Here is a 13,000-nt window from a genome sequence, read left to right on the forward strand (position 1 = left end):
TTAATATTGTGACATTGAAATGGTATAAAAAACTATCCAACATCGCATTGGGACAAACATTGTGTCAATGTGACAACCAATCAGAAAATCATTGTCACAATCTTACATCGCATTGCAATTTATTCAATGTCACATTGCGACATTACAAAATTGGGGTTTTATATTAGAGTTTATAATATTAAAGTTTTTAATATTTGGTTTCATATTGGGTTTATAATTTTTAATAGTGCGGTTAATATTACGATCTATAATATTAATCGTAAGGTTTACTATATTGGGTTTTATAATGTTAAGTTTTTATATTAAGGTTTAATATTGTGACATTCTAATGGCCCAAAAATATATCCACATTAATGACCCATTAATATAACATCATTGACACATTAGTAATATGTCAATGTACATATTTATAAAGTTTTAACTATAAATTAATTTATAATTTAACACATGTTATCTATGGTTGATAATTGTAGACATGATCAATTATAGTCAATATGGGAATTGTGGTCAACATGGCTACCATGGTAAACCATCAAAACATGTTTGAATTTTAAAAAAAAAAAGAAATTTTATCCACAATTTTTTGTGATTTAATTAGGGATTTAAATTATAATTTCGTTAATTTTAATTTAATAATTATTAAATAAACTTTATATATAATAATTTAATTTAATAAACAAATTTAATATAGTTTAGTGTTATATTTCGATAAATTGAAATTTTAATTGATAAGATAATATATTAATGAAAACATTAATATATAAGTATGTTAATTAAAACATTAATTTATTAATAATTAATTTATCAATATAATACTACTTCCTTAATAAAAAAATAATATATGAATATTTAATATGTTATTAATATTTAATTATGTCATTGATATCATACGAAGATATATACCATTATTAACATATTAATATAAAATTATTAAAATATTAAAATAACATTAATAAGAGTTTAGTATAACATTTTTTTTTCTCGTTAAAGCTAATCTATTATTTACAGTAGCAAGAAAAACAGATACATTTACAATATCATTTTACCAGAGGCCAATTAATCACATATTAATAATAAATTAATCTATAAATTTATAAAGTGTAATAATAAAGTAATTCACATATTGACACATTTAAATTATAGTTGACTATTGTTGACATGGTCAACTATAGTTAGTATGAGCATTATAGTCAACATGAGTCAACATGACTACCCCGCTGAACCATACTTACCTCGGGAATCATGGTCTATCTATAAGCGACCTATAGTGAACCACAGTTGATGGTCATGGTTCACCATGGAGGCTTATAGTCGATGTCTAGGGTTAATAATATTAATTGTGTAGTTTATAATATTAATCCTTGGGTTTATACTCATATCGTTTAATATAATAAAATTAGGGTTTTTTATATTGGGTTTTGTAATATTAGGTTTTTGTAATAGGGTTTAATATTGTGACATCAAAATGGAACAAAAAACTATCTATCACATTGCGACAAATATTGCATTATTGTAGCAAATCAATTTCACAATCATTGCCACATTATTATACTTCATTGCAATATAATCAACATTTCATTGTGACATTACAATGTTTGGGTTTAAAATTAGGGTTTATAATATTGGATTTTTTTAATATTGGACTTACAATATTAGGGTTAAATAATGGGTTTATAATTTATATTAGCGGAGTTTAATATTAAGTTTATAATATTAGGGATTTTTAGTATTTATTTTATAATATTAAGGTTTAATAATGTGTCTATAATTTATAATATTAGGGCTTATAGTATTAATCAAATGGTTTAATATTCGTCCTATGGTTTATAATATCAACCAATGTGACAATCATTGTCACAATGTTTCTAATCCTTTGAGTTTATAATATTAATCCTAGGGTTTAATACTAATTCCCTAGGTTTATGAATCCCTTTGGTTTATAATACTAATAATCTCAATCATTTATAATATTAATCTTATGGTTTATATTCTAAATATTTATTCTTAATTTTATGGTTTATTTTATTAATATTAGGGTTTAATAATAATACCTTGGGTTTATAATATTAATATTAGGATTTATAATACTAATACTAGGATTTATAATATTAATTTTAGGGTCTAATATGATTCACTTTGGTTTATAATCCATTGGTTTTATTAATCCCTTGAGTTTATAATATTACTAATCCCTTGGGATTATAATATCAACTTCTTCTGTTTATTTAATATTAATCCCTAATGTCTATATTAATATATTAGAGTTTATAATCCCATGGGTTTACCAATCTCTTTGGCTTATAATATTAATAATCCCTTGGGTTTACAGTATTAGTCCTTTGGGTTTATTAATATATTGGATTTACAATATTAATCCCTTGTGTTTATTAATATCTTGGGTTTATAACACTAGCCCCTTCGGTTTATTAATACATTATGTTTATAGTATTTATCCCTAGGATTTATTAATATCTTGGGTTTATAATATTAATCCCTTCGGTTTATTAATCCCGTACTTTTAATATTATTTCCATGGGTGTATAATATTAGTTCCTTCAAGTTTTAAATAATATTAATCCTAGAGGTTAATGTTCTCCCCTTGAGTTTATTAATCCCTTGAGTTTATAAGATTATTATTCCCATAGGTATTAATATCATAGGTTTATAATATTAATAATCCCTTTGGTTTATAATATTAATCCATAATATGTATAATATTAATTAGGGTTTGTAATCTAAGGGTTTCTAATACTAATCTTAGATTTGATATATTAATCTTTGGGTTTATAGTATTAATCCTAGGTTTTATAATCCCTTGGTAATATGATGGAAATCCTATGGTTTTAGATTATTCCTCTAGGCATATAATCTCTTGGCTTATCGTATTAATATTAGGATTTATATTCCTGGGGTTTAATATTAGTCATAGGTTTATAATTTTGATCCTAAGATTTTATATTGATCTCTTGGGTTTATAATCTCTTGGGCTTACAATATTAATAATCTATTGGGTTTATATTAATAAATTTTTGAGTTTATTAATTCCTTGGGTTTATAATATTAATCCTCTAGGTTTATACTATTAATAATTCATTGGATTTATTAGGGATTATATATTATATGTAATATCAATAATATTGTCATATTACAATGATATAATAATTATAATTGTAATTTATTATTAAATTTATATGATAACTATAACGAAATATTAACTATTATAATTATATAATATTAATATTAATATTAATGTTAAAATGCATATTAATATATATCAATTATATTTATTAATGCAATTGTGTATGTGATTGACATAAATGGATGTATATTGATGACATTTGTTAATATAGTTGTATTAGTGTAGAGGTATTTTATAATAATGTAAATGAGATGTCACTAAACACTAATCCGCTTCCAACGTAATGTAATATAACATTTGAGTCTTATTATTATAAATACTAAAATACATTTTAATAATGTATACTAAATTAAAGACAAAAATGTATGTCCTCATGATTTTCCTCTATCAATATAACATAATTAACTATTCAATGAAAAAAATCAATTTGGAAAAAATATATGTTACCTTCAAAAATTACATGTTCCCCCATGTGTACACAATGTTGACCCATGAAACCACATTAATGATAGGCTTAATATTTCTATAATATAAAGTTTTTTAACATATAGCCGGAATGCAACTGTTGCATAACAAATATTATGACGTAATATTATGATGTACCAGCTTGCCTTGATATACATAAGGCACACGATGCCCAAGTGCATTCACAAATTCTAATTTTTGATATCAAATAAATAAAAGTGTGCGAGGTCATTTTGGCACCTCCTAATGCATCGTTAACCATGGCCCTTACTATTAAGCACAATGCACGAGGAAATAAACTGCCAAATCGATGTGTCTTACTATTAGGCACAATGCACGAGGAAAATAAACTGCCATATCGAATTTCATTATTAAATTTGTTGCTTCCAACTCACACAAACATCTTTCTGAGGTAGCTTTGTTTACAGTGCAGCGTTTATAACTTTGTTGACTAACTTGATTTTGATTAATTTTTAAGGAAATAATGCACCTTTTTAGTTTTTCAGCCACTCTAGAAATTTCCATTTAAGTTTAATTTGGAGATATTTTACATTTTTAAAATCTATATCTTGTGAATTAGCATTCCAGCACGGACTTTTTTAATATTAGCCATCCTTGATGTCCAAGATTAATTATGCTCAAAGGCGTATTTATATTGAAATAGGGGTCTGAAATGATTAGGTTTTTTAACGGTAAACTTATGTACGTCGATAAACTTAGGTTTTTTAAAAATATAGTGCTAAAGGGCATCTCTTTTTAAGTAACTCCGATCTATGTGGTTAGGGATTGACATTAATAATTATTTTGTTGTGAATTTTGAAATAAAATTTGTAATGAAATGCTATTGTAATTAATAAAACATTATTCATTATTCCTCTTTTAAAAAGATTTAGTTAACTAATTTGAATTCTTCGTCGTGGCACATGTGAGGGTCAGGGTATATGAAATTCCGTTGATATATATATATATATATATATAAATATAAAATTTCGATTTTGTTTTTAATATTATAACATAAATTGTTTTAAACTCTTATTTCATAGATGTGGATTTTTCCATCTCCTTTTATTATTTCTTATATTTCATTCTTTATGGTTAAGATATATATAATACTTAATTTTTTTTTATATATATATATTTTTCATACACACGGGATTTTCTTTTATCTTGTTTTATTTTTTATAATATTTAAATCTATTTTGTTCTTTTTAATATTTAAATCTATTTTAGTGTTTGTCGTATTATTTTGTTAATTTTTTATTTTTTATTTTATTCATTATTATATTTTAAATTTTATGTTATATTATACAAAATACTTTTTATATCATTTTATTAAATAATTTAGTAATTAATAAAATTTTAAATGTTTCATTTGAATAATTAATTTTAATTCAAAAATGAATTATTGTTAATTTATTTATATTATTTAAGTTTAGATTTAATGGTTGGAATTCCTTTTCCTTCTTTATTTTTATATATTATTTTAATTGCAAGTTTTATTAGATTAACTCTCGACTAAATAGGTGTAATGTAATATTACAGAAAGATTTTTTTTGAGTTGAGTTGTGAAAGCATAATCTGTAAATAAATTGAACTTGCAAAAAATAATGGTAAGTAAATAAGATAACAGAATAATTAAACATAAATATTGACATAATATTTTACATGGTAAAACCCTCTTTATGACGGAAACATCCATGAGGCAATGATAATCAGTATTCTTATTATTAAGGGAGATTTACAACATCCATCACAGACATACATTATCCAACCATTCAACCCACTCTCCATTTGTTTTATGTTGTTCATATTGCCTCTACAGGCTTACATAGATAAGTAGAAACTTGTCAGATATTTTCTAAATCCATCCGGACCTCTTAAAGCAATTACATAATAAACTTTTTACGTAAAACAAAAAAAAGTTATATGTTTTTTCCAAGAAAAAACTAAGCAAAAGGAACCAATCTTAGCTATTATCCAAAAAATATAGGGAAATAGTTGGCAAATTCTAACAATATCCACCTGCACAATAATTTACCTGATATATCATACCCAAAATATTCATCACCTTCTTTGCAAGCCAACAAAGTCTAGGCACCATTTTAGCTTTTTTGAAAAGACTTCTCTTGTGAACATGTCTGCACAATTTTGCTTTGTATGGACTTTTTCCATAGCCATCGCTCCACTTTCATCAATAACATGCCTTACAAAATGGTATTTAATAGGTATATGGTTTGTCTTACCATGATAAGCTCGATTCCTTACCAAATGAATAACACTTTGACTATCAAAAAATACTTTCACCTTGTCTTGCATCCTTTCAAACTCACTTGGAACCCTTTAAACCAAATTTCCTCTTTGCAATCATGTGAGACATCTATGTATTATGCCTCAGTAGTGGATAAATAAACTACGCTTTGAAGCTTTGACATCCAACTAACAACTCCACCTACAAGAGTAAAAACATATCCAGAAATGGATCTCCTCTTGCCCAAGTCACCGGCAAATTCTAAATCCAAATAACTACAAACTAAATCACTACTACCATTATAGGTGATATAATAATAACTTGTGCCCCTAAGATATCGAAGCACCCATTTCATTCTTGCCCAATGCTCTTTACCTGCATTTTCCAATTATCTATTGACAATACCAATTGCAGCTGAAATATCTATCCTTGTACTAATGATTGCATACATTAAACATCCTACTTCATTAGCATATGGTACACGATACATATACTCCTTTTCTTCAACATTACTAGGACACAAACCTGAAGAAAACTTGAAATGGGAAGCAAAAGGGATTTGAACAAGTTTCACATTATTCATACCAAATCTCAGAAGTATTTTCTCCACATACTTCTGTTGTGATAACCACAACTTACCATTTCTCCCGTCTTTCTGTATCTCCATGCACAATATTTTTTTCTGCTCCAAGATCCTTCATTTCGAAATTTGTGACCAACTGAGCCTTTAACCTATTGATCTCAACAATTCTTTTGCTTGCTACAAGCATATCGTCAACATATAATGCCAAAATAATGAATATTCCATTTTCAAACTTTTCAAAGTAAACACAATGATGATACTCACTTTAGGTAAAATTCTAGCTCGTCATGAAGGAATCAAACTACTTGTACCATTGTCTAGGAGACTGCCTTAGTCCATACAATGACTTCTTGAGTCTAGAAACAAACCTCTTTTTTTAATTTTGAACAAACCATTTTGTCTGTTCCATTTATATATCCTCATCCAAATCTCCATGTAAGAATGTCATTTTGACATATAGTTTCTCTAACTCTAGATCAAGTAATGAGACTAATGCTAACACAACTCTAATTGAAACAAGCTTAACAAATGCTGAAAAAATCTCATGGAAATAAATACCTTCCTTTTGAGAATATTCTTTTGCAGCCAATCTTCCTTTGTACTTCTGACAGTATCATTAGCTCCTTTCTTCAGTTTGTAAACCCACTTGCAACTGATAACTTTCTTTTCCTTAGGAAGTTCCACCAGATCCCATATCTTATTTCATTGTAATCCATCCATTTCCTCTTTCATTTTTGCTTTCTAGTTATCACCATCAGATGCTTCCATTGCTTCCTGATAACAAATAGGTTCTCCATCATTAGAAATTAAAGAAACATATGTAGAAAAATCATCATACCCTTTAGCAAAACATCTGATCCATGTAGACCTTTGTATAATTTGTTGGGGTATTTCCTTTGTTTCTTGAGAATATTTTGTATCCTTATCCTCTTCTTTAGGAGTTTCTTCATGAACATCTTCATGCTCCTCCTCCATTAAAGATGATTCAGTTTCCAATTGAACTTGCTGAATCTGTGGTATTTTTTCTTGTTTCATATCACCAACTACATTTGATTTCATGAGTGATGATTCATCAAATATGAAATATCAGCTAATGATGTTTTTGTGGTTAGTAGGAACCAACAATATATATCCATTAACTCCACCATATCCAAAAAATATTAGTCTTTTTTATTTTGCATCTAACTTAGAACGTTGATTATTTAGAATAAGAGCATAGGCATAACAACCAAAAAAATTAAAATGTGAATAATCACGAGGTTGACCTATCCATACATCTTCTAGAATCTTACAGTTAATTGGAGTTCATGGTGACCGATTATCAAATAGCACGTTGTGAGAATCACTTCTGCTAACAATTCCTACTGCAACTTGACATTATTGAGCATACTCCTTGCTCTATCTAGAAGAGTCATATTCACGTGTTCAACAACTCCATTTTGTTGAGAAGTATAAACCGTGGTTTAATGTCTTTTGATCCTAGTTTCCTTGCAATAATTTTCAAATTCCTTTGAAGTAAACTTAGTTCCATTGTTAGTTCTCAAACATTTAATTGAACTTCAAGCACTCTTTTCAACCAAAGCTCTATATTGCTTAAAATAATCAAATATATAAGCTTTTCTTTTGAATAAATAGATCCACACCTTTCTAGAGTAATCATCTATCAATGTTACAAAATATAAAAATCCTCCAAAAGAGAGGTTAGGAAATGGTCCCGAAAGATATATATGGATTTAATCAAGGATACCTTTACTAGCATGTTTTCTTATTTTATATTTCTGTCTAGATTTCTTTCCATAAATTCAATGCTCACAAAAATTCAAATTTAAATATTTCAAGCTTGGAAATAACTTACGATAAAGAAATACCTTCAACACTTTCTCCCTCATATGACCCAAGCGTTGATAACATAAACAACTAGATTCACTTGCACCTTTACATGCTACTATTGCATGATTTGTTTTTGTCCTTCCTTCAAGATTATAAAGGTTCCCAAACCTTTTAGCCTTTATGACTACCAATATGCCTTTCATCACCTTCATAACTCCATCTTGAATCGTACATTTATAACCAGCAGAATCTAACACTCCTAAAGATATTAAGTTTTTCCTAAGCTCGTGCACATGCCTCACCTCTGTCAACGTTCTAATTGTACCATCATACATTTTAATCCTGATACTACTAGTCCCAATTAACCATGAAAACCACACCATCATCAATAGGTTGGTATGAAGAGAACCAATTCCTATGAAGACACATATGATGGGAAGCACCAAATTCTAGAAATCAATTATGATGATGTTGAGAAATAATAGAAGTGGACAATACCTCATCAACAATACCTACACCTTTCTCCACTGAATTACCTTTCTTTGTAAATTCATTTTTACTAGCTTGTTCCTTTATTTTACAACAATTCTTATTAATATGCCCTAATTTGATTACTAAAACTTTAACTTACTCTTCTTTCCTCTTGACTTTGATCTTGGTATGTCTCTCGAATTCTTATCTTTTTTCTTTTGATCGGCCTCTTTCAACCATTGCTTCTGATGTTGAAGTTTCAAGGTAAGATTTCCGCCAAGTTTCCTGAGACAATAAATCTCCTGCAATAGCATAAAAGTCTATGGTATCAATAGAACTAAAATAGATATAGTTTAGAAAATAATCCCAAGACTCAGGCATATATCACAATAGTATAATTTCTTTGTATTCCCCTTCGATATTTACATCTATAATAGAAAACTGACATAAAAGAGTATTGAAATAATTCGAATGATCAAAGATCTCGGTACCTTCCAATGGTGGTTCATCTGGCTTGAAGCTACCTACCTCCGATTATTCATTGTTTGTCTAAGAACAATTTTCTTTTTTTTTTCTTTCTTTCCATGCTTGTCAAATAATGAATGAAAACAAGGTAACTCTTCATTTCTCATGATCATGAAATTATATGTGAAGGATACTAAGAATACTACTACGTTTTATTTAATATCATTAAACAATAAAGAGTACACATTATCATGTATGCTTTTACCTCTTTTTTTGGCTCATTAATAGTAAACAAAAAATACTCCATTTAGTATTCTTGTTTTCCCTTTTGTGCTCACTAATATATGAAGGAGATACTAAAAGAAAGAGAAATCATGGGGATTTGGGTCTGGTTTGATGTGGATGGGGGAGAAGGGGAGAGTAATTTCTGGAGTCCATTTAAAGAAGTGGAAGAAACAATCATTTTTCCCTTGAACATGACACATATTTTATGTTATTATCCTCTTGTTGGGTTATAGGGTGCTTAGGAGTTGTACAATACATACAAGTCATCTACTCCTCCAATTGGCTGTTTTTCAAGTCATTATGGAGCATGGTTTAATGCCTCATATGTTTTTAAATTATAGCATGTGGAGCTCATTAGTAAATTATGCAAAATCACCATTGTTTTATTCCACTATATGTTTAAGAGAAGTTTAAGCCTCAATCAGTCATTTCCATTCCCTAGTGCCTTTTTGATTTTCATCCCTATGTGAGTTGTACTTGGGAAGTTCACATATTAACATAATTTCTTATTCTATTTCATTTTTATTTGTGGGGTTTAATCAATGCCATCATTTAATGAGTCTCCTTCTTTCGACATACACTCATTATCAAGGAGGAAAATATAGAAACTAGTTGTACCTTGGAGCTTGTAGTCCTTAGTGATATATTTTCTTGCAATTCACAAAGGGTTTTATTCATCAATTATTGATTATTTTAATCCAAAAGTGTTGAATATCAACTTACCTATTCATAGTTTGAGGATTGTGCTAGGTACCTGGGGTCCATTTTCAACATTGGTGGGTCCTCTTCCATTTGCTAGTAGTATACCTAAATGCTTGATAATGAAGTAGTTTCTACCATGCCTGACATCATCTCATCCATTCACATGATGTATATTAATACCATTGGGGCTAGAATGAAGAGCTTCAGCATAGTGTCATCACCCTCCTATATTTAATCCCTCCCTATATTCGATGGAGTACTAGACCATATTATGTACGTTGAGCACCACTCAAGGACTTGCTTATACTTTGTGTATAATGAATACTATGACATAGATCCATGTTTTATTTAATGGTGATTATGGTATATTTCTTTATGAAATGGACCCACTGTGTACTCCTTTGTGGCTAAGAATTAACAATTCATGACATGTATCAATAGAATATAGTGTTTACAAAAATGTGTAGTTATTTGTTATATTGAGCATGGGTATACCCTCCTTAGATATATTTTATATGATTGAACATTGGTTGTGTTAGAGTTAGTATTTTCATACTTCCATCAATGATTAAAACTCCTCTTTTATATCATATTAATGTCCCATTTAAAATTTTTGTCATTCCACCTAGGTCATCATGTAAAAATTTACTCATTGGTGGTAGCCCAAAATAAAAAATCACACTCCCCTCTCAAAAAATTTGTATTTGTCGGCCCACCTTCATGTGTCTTGTTGAGAATCCATTGAATATAAAGGCTCATTTCATTATGTTTTATGTCAGTCAAGTCCACCTGAAGTCCAGTCGTTCAAGGTTCCATTAGGTCACCTAGGTTTCATTTTCCCAAGGTCCAATAAAGCACCATCTCACTGCATAAGGCCAACAAAGTATGAGAGTAAAGTAAATAATATCCATTTTTTAGTCAAATAATGGTTTACAAGTATGTAACCATGGTTGTTGAAGTTCCAAATTTGATTTCAAGAAAGAATTTCATTCCAGTTTGTAAATTTATTTCAAAAGAGAGATGTAATATTTTTTATTTTTTTAATGTAATTTTATGTTTATCATATGTAATAAGTCGCCATTTTAGCTGTTTACTCAATTCCATTGCCAAAATATCATCATCATCCACCTATAGAGAAAAAATTCATAAGTCAAAGAGCATTAGTTTGAAAATTTTAAAAGTGACATGAAACATTAGAAAATGGGTTTTCAAAGCATAAATTAAACATATTCAAATATAAAAGCCCTCAAAGACATCAATTTAACATTCATTTTCTCTCCTACACTCTCAAAGTGTCCTCAATAAAAGGGAATTTTCGTGAAACTGGGCAAAATAGCGGCAGCAGGCACGTTTTGAAACTGGAGGGTGTGTTCTGAATTGGTGTTGTGCATTTTTCTCAAAATGCTGAGTGTTTCCTAAGAGAGGGTGTGTTTGACTAGATTGCTACGCATTTGCCCAAAAACGTATTGACATTGCCCAAAGAGCAGTAGATCATCTCCAAGCTCCAAAATGGTCACCAACATGCTCCAACAAACATGTAGGTTGAAATCGTATCACTCCTCTCCTCCGCAGTTGAATTATATGGTGTTCCATTTTGTTTTGGTTTCCTACTAAATTCAAAACCCTAGTAACATAAACCCATTCATAAATTTCATTTTCTAGCATTCCACTACCATTCCTACATTTCAAAATTACCCCCTGTTACCTCCCTCATATCACACATCCCCATTTTGGTCTCTTCAATTTCCTCACACCATTCCATACTCTCTACACCTACATTCCATTTCATCATCTCCCTAGGGTTTGACTCCAGTAACTCATTGCAGAAGAAGAGAATAGAAGTCATAGGGAGGAAGAAAGACATGAGAGAAGAATATATAATAAAGGAGGGAGAATCATTAGACATAAGCCAAGCAATACCAGAGAACTCATGGCATCTCCCCTCACTGTGGCAGCCTTTAAGCATGTGGGTTGTTTTGAGTTTTGTGAGAAAGTACAAAGGATCCAACATCATCCTGTGTTGACCATATTATTCATCACCAACCTACATGACAACTAGGTAACCCTTGCTGGCGTCAGCTTCAGTGTATATCCTACTATCATATCAGCTACCTCTGGGATCCCAAATGTTGGGGAAAAATGGTTTAAAAAAGGAGAATTGGATCATTTCTATTACGAGCCATATCTTAAACCAAGGTACAAGAATGAGAGAAAGAGGATTTTTCCTTTCTCTTACCTCCTAGACAAATATGTTCCCATGATGAAAATCATCATGAAGTACTTCACTTGTGAGGGTAGGTCTCCTAGGATTTATTCCTATCATATCCGGCTACTCATGCATTTCACAAGAGTCAAAATTCCAAATATGCCCTATTATCTTTACCGGAGCATTGACAAGATGTCATTCATTGCCAAAAAGAAATATTATGATCATCAAATTAAAAGTATCTTTCACCACTCCCTCATCAAGATGATAGTCCTCCATTACCTTGATCAGCTTAACATTGCATGGGACACCTTTATATCCAATGATATTTTCACTGTCCCACCTATGTATCATGGCCAAGAAGCACCTTCATCATCTCATCCACCCACCTCCATTCCTCCACCTAAGCCCATATGTCATTCATCTTAATCAAACGAGTCACCCACACCATCACCTCCATCATCACCATTTCATGAGCCTATTCATTCACCTGGTAGAGATGAAGGCAGTGAGCAAGAACACATTGAGCATGGTGAGAGAAGCAAGCCTAAAAGGGCTGGTTTAGGTACCTTAACACATACCTATAAGAGAGCGCATAGGAAATTA

The sequence above is a fragment of the Pinus tabuliformis genome, chromosome J (assembly GCF_031772625.1).
Source record: "Pinus tabuliformis cultivar Carrire ecotype Pingquan chromosome J, CPIR1, whole genome shotgun sequence".
NCBI lineage: Eukaryota > Viridiplantae > Streptophyta > Pinopsida > Pinales > Pinaceae > Pinus > Pinus tabuliformis.